We start from the raw sequence: 14,419 nt of genomic DNA, 5'->3' as shown, positions 1-14,419 counted from the left end.
TAGGATAGAGGCCTGGTGCATGGATGGGGCCAGCTGGTTTGCTCTGAAGGGTGTCCCGGATCAGGGTTGGGGTTTCCTTGTGGAATAAGAAGGCCTTGGCAAGGGGCCTGTGATGGGTTGCAGGCCCGCCATGCCCCCCCCCCCCCCCCCCCCCGGGCTACCCAAGAGGAGGCCCTGGTATCTGGAATTTATTTACCTTCTACAATTGAAACTTTGTAGCCTAGAGCAGAGCCAAGCCTCCTGCTCGATCCATGGCTGGCAGCCATTTCTATTGGGACTTATGTACCTTCTATAATTGAAACTTTGTAGCCTTAAGCACAGGCTTGGGTCAGCCAGGCTGTGCAGAAAGTTTGCTTCCTCCTTTGTTAGGGGCAATATTAGCCTGCTCTTTCCAGCTCCATGGCTGCCGCCATTTCTGTTTAGATTTGTTTACCTTCTATAATTTGTTTACCTTTTTTGTAGCCTTGAGTGGAGGCCTAAGCTGGCAAGAGCAGGCAGAAAGCTTCGCTTCTTCCATTGCCTGGGAAACTCAAGCCTCCCTCCTGCTCTCTGTGGCTGTAGTCATCTTGATTGGGCTTATTTGCATACTCACTCTGATTGGCTGGTGGGTGTGGCTTGTGAATGTAATGAAGTGATGGTCAATTTGCATATTACTCTTTTATTAGGTAGGATATTCAGCATCTGCTTTGACCTTGGAGAGGAGATGAAAAATCTAAGGTGGAATAATGAGAAAAGCATGATGTCATTTTTTTTGGTGACATTTTCTTTATGATTCATAGCCTGTCTACATGTTTGGGGGATAAAAATACAGAAATATATAATAGTGCCTTCTAAGATGACTTTTCTTTAAAAATATTTATGTGACACTATCCCACAGACAAATTACATAATCTAACCATTGCTTTTATAAGAGTTGATAATACATCACCATGGTTCCCTATCTTGCTTTTGTTCTAAAGCATCTCAGCTATTCTTAGTCTTTTGCTTTTTCATAAGATGCTAGAATCATTTTGTCCAGTCTTTTGAAAAACTCATTTGGGGTGTTAATCGGAATAGCATTGAATCTATAGGACAATTTCAAGAATTAACATCTTGGAATATTTAGATTTAGTATCCAAAAATGTGATATAGGTCCATTGGTTTAGTTTACATTTTTTTCAATAAAGTTTTATATTTATTTTCTTTTAAAAGTCTTGAACAATTTTGTTTGATATATTTCTAGTTTTTGAGGCTGTTGTAAGTGCTGCTATTTTCTAATGGAATGTTGTTGGTGTACAGAAATGTAGTCAGTAAACAGGGTTTTATTGAATTTATATCCAGTAACCTTGATACAACTATTATTCTAATAACTTATCATTAGATTTATTTAAAATTTTAAATTTATATAAGCATGTAATCTGCAGTAATGATAGTATGTCTTTCCTTTCCAATGTTTGTATTTTTCCTTGCCTATCCACTGGCTAGGAACTCCAGTATAATATTGGATTGTTCCTGAACTTAGTTAACAGGCGTGCTTTCCATGGTTGTCTATTAAATGTGATATCTACTATATCTTTTATGTCGATACCCTTTGTGAGATGAATGAAATTTATTTTTTATTTTTTAATATAAAACTTTTTGAAACTTTTCCATTCTTACAAAAACATTGCAAGCACTTCAAGTTTCATGAACATTTTTTCTGAATCACTGAGAGTAAATTGCCTGCTGAAGCACATCACCCCAAGTATCGCTTGCATTTCCTACTGAAAAAAGGTTTCCTCCTATATAACCACTACATTGTCAGGAAATCAAGTCTGGTGCACTGTTAGCATCTGTCCTCAGAGCCTGTTCAGGTTTTGCTATCTGTCCTGGTAACGTTCTTTATAGCAGCAAGGTCTAGTTCAGGATCCCATCTAGTTTCCTTCAAACCTCAGTCCTTCCTCAGCCTTCCCTTGGCTTGATGGCCTTGACACTTGTATGTAATGGGCCAGTCATTCTACAGAATGCTCTCCCTTTGGATTTGTATAAATGCTTGCATTTGGTTTCTGCATCTTTAACAATGCTACATTGTCCTTAATGGCTGTTTATCCTAAAGTGATATTGGCATTGACCACTTGATAACGGTGTTGCTGCCAGCCTTATTAACTGTGACCTTACTTTTCCCCTATATAATTAGCATTTTGTAGGGAAGAATTTTGAAACTATATAAATATCCCATTCTTTGTCAATTTTTATTCAATGGTTTATTTATATTATGTCCTGTGGTTTCTTATTTTATGCAATCAGTTATAATTTGGGAATATAATTTATCATGATGCTCAGACTGCCCAAGATTTGGCATTTGAGAGTTTTTTCAGTTGGCTTCTATGTTTTGACTAGTGCCCATATTCTTGGAGTAGTCTTTCCAGAGGTGCCAGGCTATTTAGTATTTCCCCTGTTCCAACCGGGAAACAGCCATTTCCCCCACGGAGCCCAATAAAGAATGGTATTTGGGAGCCAAGATCTGGAGGCTAGTTGTGCTTATTGCTATTGTCGGCGGTGGGGGAGGGTAGGGGTCAGTGCCGTTGAGCTCGTTTAAGATGTGTATGTGTGTGTTATGGGTGTCTGTCTGCATATTGTGACTATATTTTATATCTGTATCTGTTAAGAGCTATATTCATACCTTTAATTGAGTCTAAAGACAGCATTTCTCCTTTTCCATATTTATAACTGTTCTCCAACAGGGAGAAAATTGGTATCTATTTTCCTTAATATATTTACTCATTTGATCAATAGAAACACAGAGCAGCAGGAGGAAATAGACAATGCAGAGTATGTGCTGAAGTGTCCACTGGAAAACAATTGGACACAGGAGGATTTTAAAGTAAATATTGAGAAAAACTCAGTATTAAAGATCAATTATTTACTTGTTTTATTCTATAGTAAATTCATATGTTTGAAGAGTTGAGTATTTTGATTAAATATAGAAATTTTATTAAGTTAGAAGAAATTTGCAGCTAATATTTTTAAGTGTCACAAGAAACCTATTGGAAAGGATATCCTGATTCGATATGTACAAATAAAATACTTTTATTTACTTTAAAAATCTAAACAAAATAAAATTTTAAATAATATCCTATATAATAAAAGGCTAATATGCAAATTGACTGGACAAAGGAATGACCAGTTGCTATGACATGCACTGACCACTGGGGGCAGATGCTCAACACAGGAGCTGCCCCCTGGTGGTCAGTGCGCTCCCACGGGGGAAGCACCACTCAGTTAAAAGCCCTGAGCCTGGCTCATGGCTGGAGAGTGCAGTGGTGGTGGCAAGAGCCTCTCCCACTTCCGTGGCAGTGCTAAGTCTTCAGTTGGACATTGGCTCCCAGATTGTGAGAGGGCACAAGCTGGGTTGAGGGCCCTGCCCCCCACCAGTGTACAATTTCGTGCACTGGGCCTCTAGTTTGCTTATAATATATATTACACATCTATGCAAATACCACAACATTTCAATCAATTTTAATGCATGATAGATTTTTCTGTTTAAAAAATGTCTTTGTCTCAACCATTTGTTAAAATCATCTAATCTCTGAAAAGCTTATTTAAAATTAGGCTTTATGAGTGCATTTTTAAAAGCCTCTCTAATGTTGCTTGAATCATTATGTTTTAACTCCCATAGGTGTTACAGCATTCCTTAAAATTTTACAGCATTCCTTAAAATTTTACAGCATTCCTTAAAAATTACTCTCAGTGCACATTCCAGATTCTGTGTGATATGATACAGTTTTCAACCATATTTTTAAAGTTAATTTTTGAAAAGCAAATGAAAATACGAATCTCTCTTCTTCCTCTCCACATGTGTCAAACACAAGGCCCACGGGCCAAATCCGTCCCGCCAGGCCTTGCAATGTGGCCTGCACCGCGCTGTCATCACTGCACTCCGCTGCATTTCCATCACAATGACAGTTTATGACTGTTCAGTAAACCATTCGGCCCGCGATTTAGGCTGGATTTTAGATTTTGGCCCCTTCTCTGATTGAGTTCGACACCCCTACGAATCCCTTTTCTAAGATGCCTCCTGTGACTTGCTGCAGCAGATCTGAAACATAAGGCAGCTTTGTTGACATCACTGATGATGCTTGTCAGCAGAGGTTGGTCAGCACTGCCAGGTTTTTGTTGTTAGTCACTTCAAGTATCCATGTCCATTGTAGCTGCTCTGGAACTCATAGGAAAATCCCAGTTTTTGCAAAGTCATAGAAGAACCACATGGGTAAGATGGAGTTTGTTATAGGATTTATCAGCAAGTTAATATGTATAACAGTTAGGTTATTAGAACAAAAGTTTACCTATGTGCTGTGTCCAAAAAGTGGAAATCATTTGCTGATAGTAGTCCCCTAATACTCTTAAGAATAAAGGAAGGCTTATCTTTTTTTTTTGAATCTTTAATAAAAATGCTGACATTTAATTAGCTTAAGGTTACCTGCATTTAGAGTTTAAAAATCCTAACTAGAGTTTACACAAACTGCTGAAACTGGATTGCTCATGTTTTATACAGTGATGTGTTGTTCATATTTTTTGCATTTATTATGCAAAATCTGTACAACAGCACCCATCAGTGTTCAATAAGTGTTAGTTCCTTAGTATGTGTAATGTGAATCATGAACTTTGCATGCATGATTGTAATTCAGACTTTTTTAAAAAAGAGGTCTTCTATTTTAAGGTTTCATTATCCCCTGTAATCCTTAAAGATGCTTTTCTCAAACTGTTTCCTTATTTTGGCTCAGACACTTTTCAACTTAGTCACGGTTTAATAGAGATTACTATCGTTGGTCAGTGCCAAAGGCATTTGGAGGGAGCTGGTGTTATTAATTGATGCATCAGAGATCATATTCCTTTCTTTAAATCCTTATGCTTTGATGGGAATAGTTTTTTTTATCTCCTATGTATAAATTGCTAGACTCAAATTAGAAGGTGTTTTTTTTTAGAGGCATAGCAATAATTTAAACATTAATAATGCCCAGTTGTTTTTGGCTATATTATAAATTTATTTTATTTAGAACATTGATTTTCAGTTTTCAAAAATATTGGTCTGGTGTATGGGGCTTTCACTTGCAATTGATTTCTAATCTTAATACATTAATTAAGAATAATATCTATGATACAAATTATTTGCAATGTGTTGATATTTTTTTATGTTCTAAAGCAAGAAAAAGGGAAAACAAAAACAAACTTTTCCTTAGAGGGCCACATAGTAACTACTTTAGCCTTTTCAGCAAGAGGCATGACTGAGGTTTTTATGTAGATATTCATGAAGTCATTTAAAATGCAGCCATTAGAAATTAAACACCGTTCTGTTCATGAACTGTAAGAAAAATCGGCATCCAGCTGGTCTGTCCAATGGGCTGTGGTTTATCAACCTTTTCTGGCTTAGAGCATGGCTTGTGTTTGTAACTGCGGGTGTGTGTTTGAATGAAATGTCTATTCTCTGTATTTGCAGTAGCAGAATGTCTATTTTATTGAGCTTTTTAATTGTTGTGCTTATATCTTATTTATCTTTACTAAATAATTACCTTTGATCTGTGAATTTCTGAGAAAAACTTTGTGCTATAATTATGGATTTTTCCATTTCTCCTTTTAATGCTGTGAATTTTTATTTTAGTGTCTTCAGGCAATTTTACTAGAGCAGTAATGCTCCCTTATCTGTGGTTTCACTTTCTTCAGTTTAAGTTACCTGTGATCAATTGCAGTCCAAAAATATTAAATGGAAAATTCTAGATAATTTGAGGAAGAAGACATATTTGCATAATTTTTTACAGTATAATAATTGTTCTATGTTATTACTAGTTGTTAAGCTCTCCACTGTACATGATTTATAAAGTGAGGAAGAACAGTATATATAGGGTTCAGGACTATCAGTTTTCAGGAATCCACTGTGGAGTCTTAGCATGTATTTCCTTCAGATAAGGGGGAACTACTGTATATAAATTTTTATGATTGGTACATCTTGGTGGATTGTTCCTGATCACCAATTAAAGTCTTTGTTTACCCTTATTAATACTTTTCATCTTTGTCTCTTGTTATAATAATACCAATGGTCCACAGCACAAAATTCGTGCACATTAAAAGGGAATTAATTAAAGGAAATACTTTAATATTGCTATTTGCCCTTTCTCTATAATAGAAGGGTCAGAGATGAATGAAAATTAGTAAAATGTATATGAAAACTTTCCTCCTGTGAGAGTCTGGGCACACTGCTGGACCCAGAGTCAAGTCCCCGCCTACCCACAGTGCCTCAGAATTGCGTGAGACCTAGACCCAGTCGGCCCCACCCTTGTCAAGCCCCTCTGGGAGGGGGTACAGTCTCAGGTTCCCTGTCAAGCCCTGTTGGGGTGGGGGGCGCAGCCTGAGGTCCCCCATCAACCCCCACTGGATGGGGGAGCTGCCTGAGGTCCCCCAGCCCAGCACTGGGGCAGGGGTGCACCTTGAGGCCCCCCATCAAACCTTGCCAGGCGGGGGACGTGGCCTGAGGTCCCCTAGCCCAGGCTAAGGTCAGGGGGGTGCACCTTGAGGTCCCCCATCAAGCCCTGCCAGGCGGGGGACGTGGCCTGAGGTCCCCTAGCCCAGGCTAAGGTCAGGGGGATGCACCTTGAGGTCCCCCATCAAGCCCTCCCAGGTGAGAGATGTGGCCTGAGATCACAGTCAAGCCCCGTGGGGGTGTGTGGCCTGAGGTCCCCATCAAGCCCTGCTGGGTGGGGGCATGGTCTAAGGTCCCCTGTCCAGCCCTGCTAGGCAGGGAGTGCAGCCTCAGGTTCCTCACCCAGTGCTGGGAGGGTGGCACAGCCTCAGTTCCTCCATCAAGCCCCACCGGGTGTGGGGGGTACAGCCTCAGGTCCCCAATTGAGGTGGGGGGGGAGGGGCGCAACCTGAGGTACCCCGTCCCAGGGCTGGGGGAGCTGCCTGAGGTCCCTCAGCCTAGCACCGGGTTGGGGGTGCACCTTGAGGTCCCCCATCAATCCCCACTGGGCAGGGGTGCGGCCTGAGGTCCTTCCGTCAAATCCTGCCAGGCAGAGGGCACGGCCTGAAGTCCCCCAGCCTGCCACCAGGGAAGCGGGCACAGCCTCAGGTCCCCTGCCCCTGCCCAGCACCCTGCAGCCGCAGGTCCCTGCTGATTGCTCATTAAGGCTCCTTAATGGAAACTTGGCCTCCGTTGTGGGCTCACCCATCTTATGTTACGGAAACCCTGCCTCTGCTGTGGGCACAGCCATCTTTGACATTGTGACGGTCAATTTGCATATTCCCTCTTTATTAGATAGGGTTGGTATTATCACTTTTGTTTTTCTGATTGTTGAGATTTATATGTAATTTCTTTTTGTTTGCTTCATTTTTTTTTTAAAGTCAATTCTTAGTTTTCTAGGGCCTCCATAACCAAGCATCACACTCTGGGTGCATAAACCACAGAAATGCATTCCTTCACGGTCTGGAGGCTAAAAATAGGAATCTGGGGTTATGAGGGCCATGCACTCTGCTGGTTCCAGGAGAGGAATCTGTAACCTGTGGTGGCTGCTGGCGGTCCTAGGCATTCCTCGCTTGTAGGTTCATTCCTCCCCTCTGCTCCATCTTCCTGGGACCTTCATGTTACCTGTGTTTCTGGGCCCAAATTTCTGTCTCATAAGCATTCAGGCATCTTGGATGAACTCAATTTGATTACATCTGCAAATATCCGATTTCCAAGTGAAGTTACATCCATAAGTTCTGGGTTAGTTTGAATTTCTGGGGGAGCATGATTCAGCCTAGCAGTACTGTGGGGGTATAATTTCCCTGCAGTGAAATGTAGCCTTTTTAATTGTACATTCTGTGAGCTTTGACAAATGCATATAATTATGTCGTTTTTACAGTCACATCCTCAAAAAATTCATTTTCCCCCTTTTATAGTTGATCCCTACACTCACTGACTCCTAGCAATTGCTGATATGTTTTATGTCTCTGTAATTTTGCCTTTTCAAGACTGTCACATAAGTAGACAAGACTCTAGCCTTTTGAGTCTAGTATTTTTCACTTATCATAATTCATTTCAAATTCATTCATGCTGATCCATGTATCAGTACTTGTTCCTGTTTGTTCCTGAGTAGTATTCCATTGTATGCATGTATCCTAGTTTATTTACTCATTTCACTTTTTGGCAATTAGGAATAAAGCCCTATAAACATTCACACACAGACACACACAGAAATGCATGTTTTCATTTCTCATGGGTAAATACCTGGGCTGGGATTGCCAAGTAGTATGGAAAGGGTACACTTTACTTTTTAAGAAACTGCCAAACTGTTTTCCCAAGTGGTTGTCATTTTGCATTCTCACTAATGATTAATTAGAAATTCCCGTTGTTCTGCATCCTTGCCTACACTTGGTATTGATAGAATTTTTCAAAAGCCTTTCTCCTGGGTGTGCAATGGTATCTTATGATACCATTATAATTTGCATTTACCTTTTGAGTAATGATTTTGAGCATGTTTTCTTATGCTTATTTGCCATTTGTAGATTTTGTTGTTAAGTGTTTGTTCTTTGGCCCGTTAACAAATATTTTGAAAAACGAAATGCACTTTTGGCAGCTTTATACCGTTAAGTTAATAAGGTTGGTTAAATATTCTGGAACTCCACATTTTCATTATTTTTGTTACTGTTGTTTAAAAATAGCTAGCAATTTATAAACATTCTCTATGAGTTAGTCACTCTGCTAAGTATTTTACCTGAATTATTGCAAATATTTTCTCCTATTTATGGCTTCTTTTTCATTTTGCTGATAGTTTTTCAAAGAGCAGAAATGAAATTTATTAAATTTTTATGATAATGTTTTTGGTAACATATCTAAACCAAGAAATATATCTAGGTACATTTTTATAACCTGTGGTTATAACAGTGGGTTTATAACCCATTGCTGTGCTCACCACTCCCCCTGAGGCTGTGCCCCTTCAAAAGAAATCTTTGCCCAACCCAAGGTCAGAGAGATTTTTTATTTATTTGGGGTGGTTTTATAGTATTAAGTTTGACATTTAGGTTTAAAATATGATTTGAGAATTTCTGTATATGTTGTGAAGTGTGAGAAAAATTAATTTTATTGCATATGGGTATTCTAGCATCATTTGTTGAAAAAGCTGTCCTTTTCTCTATCGAATTGCCTTTGTATTTTTGTCAGAAGTGCCCTTGAACATGTCTGTGTCTGTCTATTTCTGGACTCTATTCTGATCCTAAGACAGTGTTTGTCCTTTTGTTAATGTCACACTCTTGATTACTATTCATTTTACTAGTGGCCTAGTGCATGAAATTCGTGCACATTAAAAGGGAATTAATTAGAGGAAATACTTTAATATTGCTATTTGTCCTGTCTCTATAATAGAAGTGTCAGAGATGAAAGAAAATCAGTAAAATATATATGACAAGCTCCCTCCTGTTAGTGTCTCGGGCGCACCATGGGTCCTAGAGTCAAGTCCCCGCACACACTTAAAAAATGCAGCCCTTGTCTAGCCCTTCTGGGAGTAGGGGGCACATCCTCAGATCCCCCGCCCAGTGCTGGGTGGGGGGCACAGCCTCAGGTCTCCCGGCCTGGCACCAGGGGTTGTGCAGTCTCAGGTCTCCCATCAAGCCAGCCAGGCAGGGGGCACAGCCTCCCCTGGCCCAGCACTGGGGCAGGGTTGTGGCCTGAGGTTCCCTGTCAAGCCCTGCCAGGTGGGGGAGTGTGGCCTGAGGTCCCCAGCCTGGCACTGGGGCTGAGGGTGCATCCTGAGGTCCCCCATCAAGCCCTACGGGACGGGGTCATGCAAGAGATGAAGTAATGTGACTCCTCCAGTTTTGTTTTTCTTTTCAAAATTGCTTGATTGTTTTAGTTTTTATGTCTCTTTTATGATAAGTTTAAGAAGTGGCTTTTCTATTTCTTAAAAAAAAATTCTAGGATTTTGGTTGGGAGGGTACTTATCTGTAGCAAATATGGAAGAGAATTGACATTTCAATAATACTATCTTTTAATATATTAACAGTGTGCCTCTTTACTTAGGTCACCTCTGATTTCTTTATCAAATATTTTTGTTTTTAATATAGAAGGTTTGTCTATATTTTGTTAGATTTGTACCTAGATATATATTTTTAAATTTTAGATTTTGATTTTTCTTGGTTTTGTTTGTCTTTTGTTTTGTAGATTTGGGTTTATTTGAGTCATTTTTTAAAACTGTAATTTTTAGTTGTAGTCTGCCATATCGATAGTAGATTTTTGTATATTGGTCATATATCTTGTGACTTTCATAAATCATGAATTAATTCTAGTAGTATTGTAGATATTTTGGGAATTTTTTACAACAAAAATTATACTGTCTGACTTGAGATGGTTTTATTCCTTTCCTACTTGTCTCACCCCCCCCCCCCCCCCCCCCCCCCACACACACACACACTTTATTGCAGTGAGTAGAAACTTGAGTGCAGTTGTGACTAGGAGTGCCTTGTTCCTGGATTTAGGGGTAAACCATTATCTTTTACTGTTAAATATGATGTTAACTGTAGGTTATTTTAGAAGAATTTCATCAGGTTGAGCAACTTCTATTTCTACTTTGCTGCTGAGTTTTTATCATTTTCAGAAACTTTATCTGTATCTGTTGGGTTGGCCTTTTTTTCTCTTAATATGGTAAATTACATTCTTTGTCAACTATTGAACCAGCTTTACATTCCCAGCATCAGCCTTGCTTGTTCATGCTTTATCTTTTTTATATATTGTTGAATTTGTAAAGGACTTTTGTTTTTCTGTTCATGAGTGTTACTGACCTATAATCTTGTTAGAGAGTCTTAGTTTGCTATCAGGAAAATGTTGGCCACATTCATTGATTTGAGTAATTTAATTTGATTGTTTTCTCTAAGATTGTACAGAATTGATATTGCTTCTTTAAATTTTGGAAGAATTTGCCAGAAAATATCTGCCTTCAATTTTTCTCTTAAGGAAGGTTTAAGCTATGAATTAATTTCACTAATAATTATAGATATACTCAAACTGTTTCATTTTGGATGAGTTTTGTTTGTAGTTTTTGAGTAATTTCTTCATTTCATATAAGTTGTCAAATTTGTGTGCTTAGTCACTCATAATATTATTGCCTTACTAGCTTTTAATGCCCGTCACATCAATAATGATATTTCTGCTTCCATTGCCTGATTTCTGTCTTCTGTGTCCCTGCAAGGGTCTGAAGGTGCTTTCTGTCTTTTGCCCTTGGGCAGTTTTTCCAGAGGCCTTGCAGTTGTCAAAGAACCTGTTTTTGGTTTATTGATTTCTATTTGTTGATTTTCAATTTCATTAACTTCTGCTCTTTATTTTTTTCTGCTTATTCTGGGCTTATTTTGCTCCAGTTCTGAGTTAACACCCTTTCTTTTAATATAAACAATCTCATACAATCTCATACAATAATTTTTTCGCTGTGCACTGCTTTAGTTGCATTCCACAAATTTTGGTATTTAGTTGTCTTCATTTCCCTTCAATTCCAAGTACTTTTTTTGTTTACTCCCAGACTTCTTCTTTTGACTCAGGCGTGATTTAGAAGTTTCTGTTTACTCTCCCAAGTGTTTGGGTAAAGTCCTTTATGTTCAGAGAGCAAACTTTGTCTATGTTCTATTCTTTTAAATTGAGCTTCTCAAATGTGAAGGTTCATGAATTTCACCAAATTAGATATTTGTTTGACCATTATTTCTTCAAATATATTTTTCTTAGTAGGCTCTATTTTTTGGGGGAGGGGGTTGTTTGTGGGGTTTTTTGTTTGTTGGTTGGTTGGTTGGTTGGTTGGTTTTGCCAATCTTTTTATCTCTTTGTTGTTCAGGTTGGATGATTTCTGTTGATCTGCCTTAAAGTTGACTCCGTCATCACTAATGGTACTTAGTCCATCTCATGTATTTTAAGTTTTTGGTTATTAAGTCTTTTTAGTTCTAAATTTTCCATTTGTTTTCACTTTTCGTTTTCACTGAGACCTTCTCTTTTAATCCATTCAAAAATCTACTTTACTTTTGGAGAATTCTTATAATAGCTCTATTAAAATCACTTCCAATTAATCCCAATATCTATTTTGTTTTGGCATTGATGTCTGTTGACTGTCTTTTCCTGTGAATTTATATTTCCCTTGTTTGTATGTTGAGTAATTTTGGTTCTTCATCTTGTTTAAATGCTCTGGAGAATATTGATTTTTTTTTTTTTTTTTTAGCTGGCAAACAGTTTGCTTGGGTTGAGGCTACAAGTCCACCTAGCCACCTTGGGATTGTGGTTTTAACATCAGTTCTGTTTTCAAAGCCTCTGCCATACTCTCCAGCTATGTTCTGAGTGTACACTGGGCAGAGGTTAGTTCGGGTCCTATGCAGTGGTCTTAGTTCAATGCTCAGTCTTTGATCTGATGTTAGAATCAGATCGCAGAAGTGCTACTCATGGGAGAACCAAGAAACTCAGGCACAACTTTCTGGAGTCGCTTTCCTGAGCTCCTGGTACTTCACAACCTCCCTGGTGTCATCTGAGTCCCTGGACTCCCGGTTTTCTTTCCCCCTAAAAGTTGATGTTCATATTTCCCGGTCTCCTGTTTAGTTCCACAGCTACACACATGCTCAAGGCAGAATGTGTGCTCTTGTGTGTCTCTCACTCCTTGAGGTTCCTGCTTTACATGGGCAGAAAGATACTATCGATGTTTGAAATTAAGTCAAATTTTAAAGTCCCTTTCTTTTCTCAAATATTATATATTCTTGTATGTAGGCCTGGCCTGGTTTCATTTACAGCAGAGCTGAACTTTTTACTGACATGAGTCTTATAAAATTTTTCTTTTTAAAAACACGTGTAGAAAAACATTTTTTTTAAAGGTGTTGTTCTGAGAATAAGAATATTTGTTATTTATTAGGCCATTGCTTCCCCTTTCAAGTCAAATTCTGGATGTCCCTATGATACCACCAATAAATGTCATTTATGCTGGGAATTTATTTGGCAAATACTTATTTTTTTCACTGTCAATCAGTATTACCAATTGAACTTTTCTATCTACGACATTCCTTGGCCCCATCCCTTTAGCTACTGATTTAGTAGATGCACAGCACAATAAATAAAGAGGAAGATGACCTTCATGCTTATGTCTCCTGTTTGGCACTCTTGTTTCAATGCCAGGCGTTTCCATGGTCTGGGGGATTTCCTTTAGGACAGATATGTCTGAGGAAGATTGGGATCATATTGCTCCTTGAAGGTTGTCAAATCCCTGGGTTTCCCAAGGCAGCTAAGTACCATCTGAGCAAACATGGTGCAGTTTTCCTGCCTCGGTGAGGGGCTCAGCTTCTCCCCATGTCCCAGGTGTGTTCTTCATTGGCCATCGTTCTTGAGGTTGTCTCGAATCATTGAACATGCATTTCTTAGCTGGTTGTTCCAAACCATTTTGGCAAGGGACTTAATATTATATTGTCATTTTCTTTATTGTGTTTAAGGACAAAAAATTAAATTTTTTCAAATTTTAAAAATTGAGGTGTAGCATACGTCCAGTACTGCTTCACTTGTACCAAACTTAGGTCTACAGCTGGGGCTCTGCATAGCACGTGACCACACCCCCTGCATGTGGTTCCATCACCCTGGTGGCTCCACAGTGCTCCTTCCCAGCCCGTGACCTCTTCCCCTTGAGTCAGTCTCTGTTCTCTGATTTCTGACACCACTAGTTAGTTGTGCCTGTTCTAAGACTTTATAGAAGATGCAGAATATATACTCTGTATCTAGTATTTTTAATCAAATGGTTTTTATGACCAATCCTTGCTGAGTTACTTAATATTACTGTTTCTGACTCGTTTATACCCCCCAAACACCACAGCTAAACCAAAGCAGATTTAATTTGACTTTTATTTTACATTTTTCATAGGTGAGAGACTCTTAAAATTCTTTAGAAAATTTGTCATATTTCTTTTCCCATTCTAAAAGTTTCAGTGGTGTTTTGCTTTGCCTACTCATCTTATATAATAAAAGTGTAATATGCAAATCGATCAAACAGCATAATGACTGGTTGGCGGGGGTAGGGGGGGTGGGGCTAGCAAGCAGGTGGCGCCAGGCCAGCCAAGGCGCATGCCAGCGGGCAGAGGGAGGGGACATCAGTGGAGGGTGATGCAGGAGGTGGGGGTGGAGCTGCCACTTGCCAGCCAGCACCACCCCCTAATCAGCCTGCCTGAGCACCTCCCTCAGAGGGAGGCCAGACTGTGAGAAAGTGGCAGCCCAGGCTGAGGGACTCACCCCCATCCCCAGGTGCACAAATTTTCATGCACTGGGCCTCTAGTATATTATGTTATTTATTTTCACAATTTTTTTTCTTGCCCTAGCTCTTCTTTTTTCCCACTTCAAAAAATTTTTTGTTCCTTTTACTATTCACCCAAGGATATGTTTTTATTGATTTTAGAGAGAGGAAATGGAAGAGGGAGGGAGGGAAGAGGGGGGGAG

General features: G+C 39.2%; 1 protein-coding gene across 20 annotated transcripts in view; it reads left to right on the top strand.

The window, feature by feature from the left end:
• CCSER2 (coiled-coil serine rich protein 2) overlaps positions 1-14,419 on the top strand; it is a 153,434-nt gene that overhangs the window by 102,538 nt on the left and 36,477 nt on the right. The gene's annotated exons all lie outside the window — the stretch shown is intronic.

The sequence above is a fragment of the Pipistrellus kuhlii genome, unplaced genomic scaffold (genome assembly GCF_014108245.1).
Source record: "Pipistrellus kuhlii isolate mPipKuh1 unplaced genomic scaffold, mPipKuh1.p scaffold_m20_p_35, whole genome shotgun sequence".
In the NCBI taxonomy this organism is placed as follows: Eukaryota; Metazoa; Chordata; class Mammalia; order Chiroptera; family Vespertilionidae; genus Pipistrellus; species Pipistrellus kuhlii.
The sequence above is the reverse complement of the archived record's forward strand: the minus strand, read 5'-3'. Positions and strand labels throughout refer to the sequence as shown.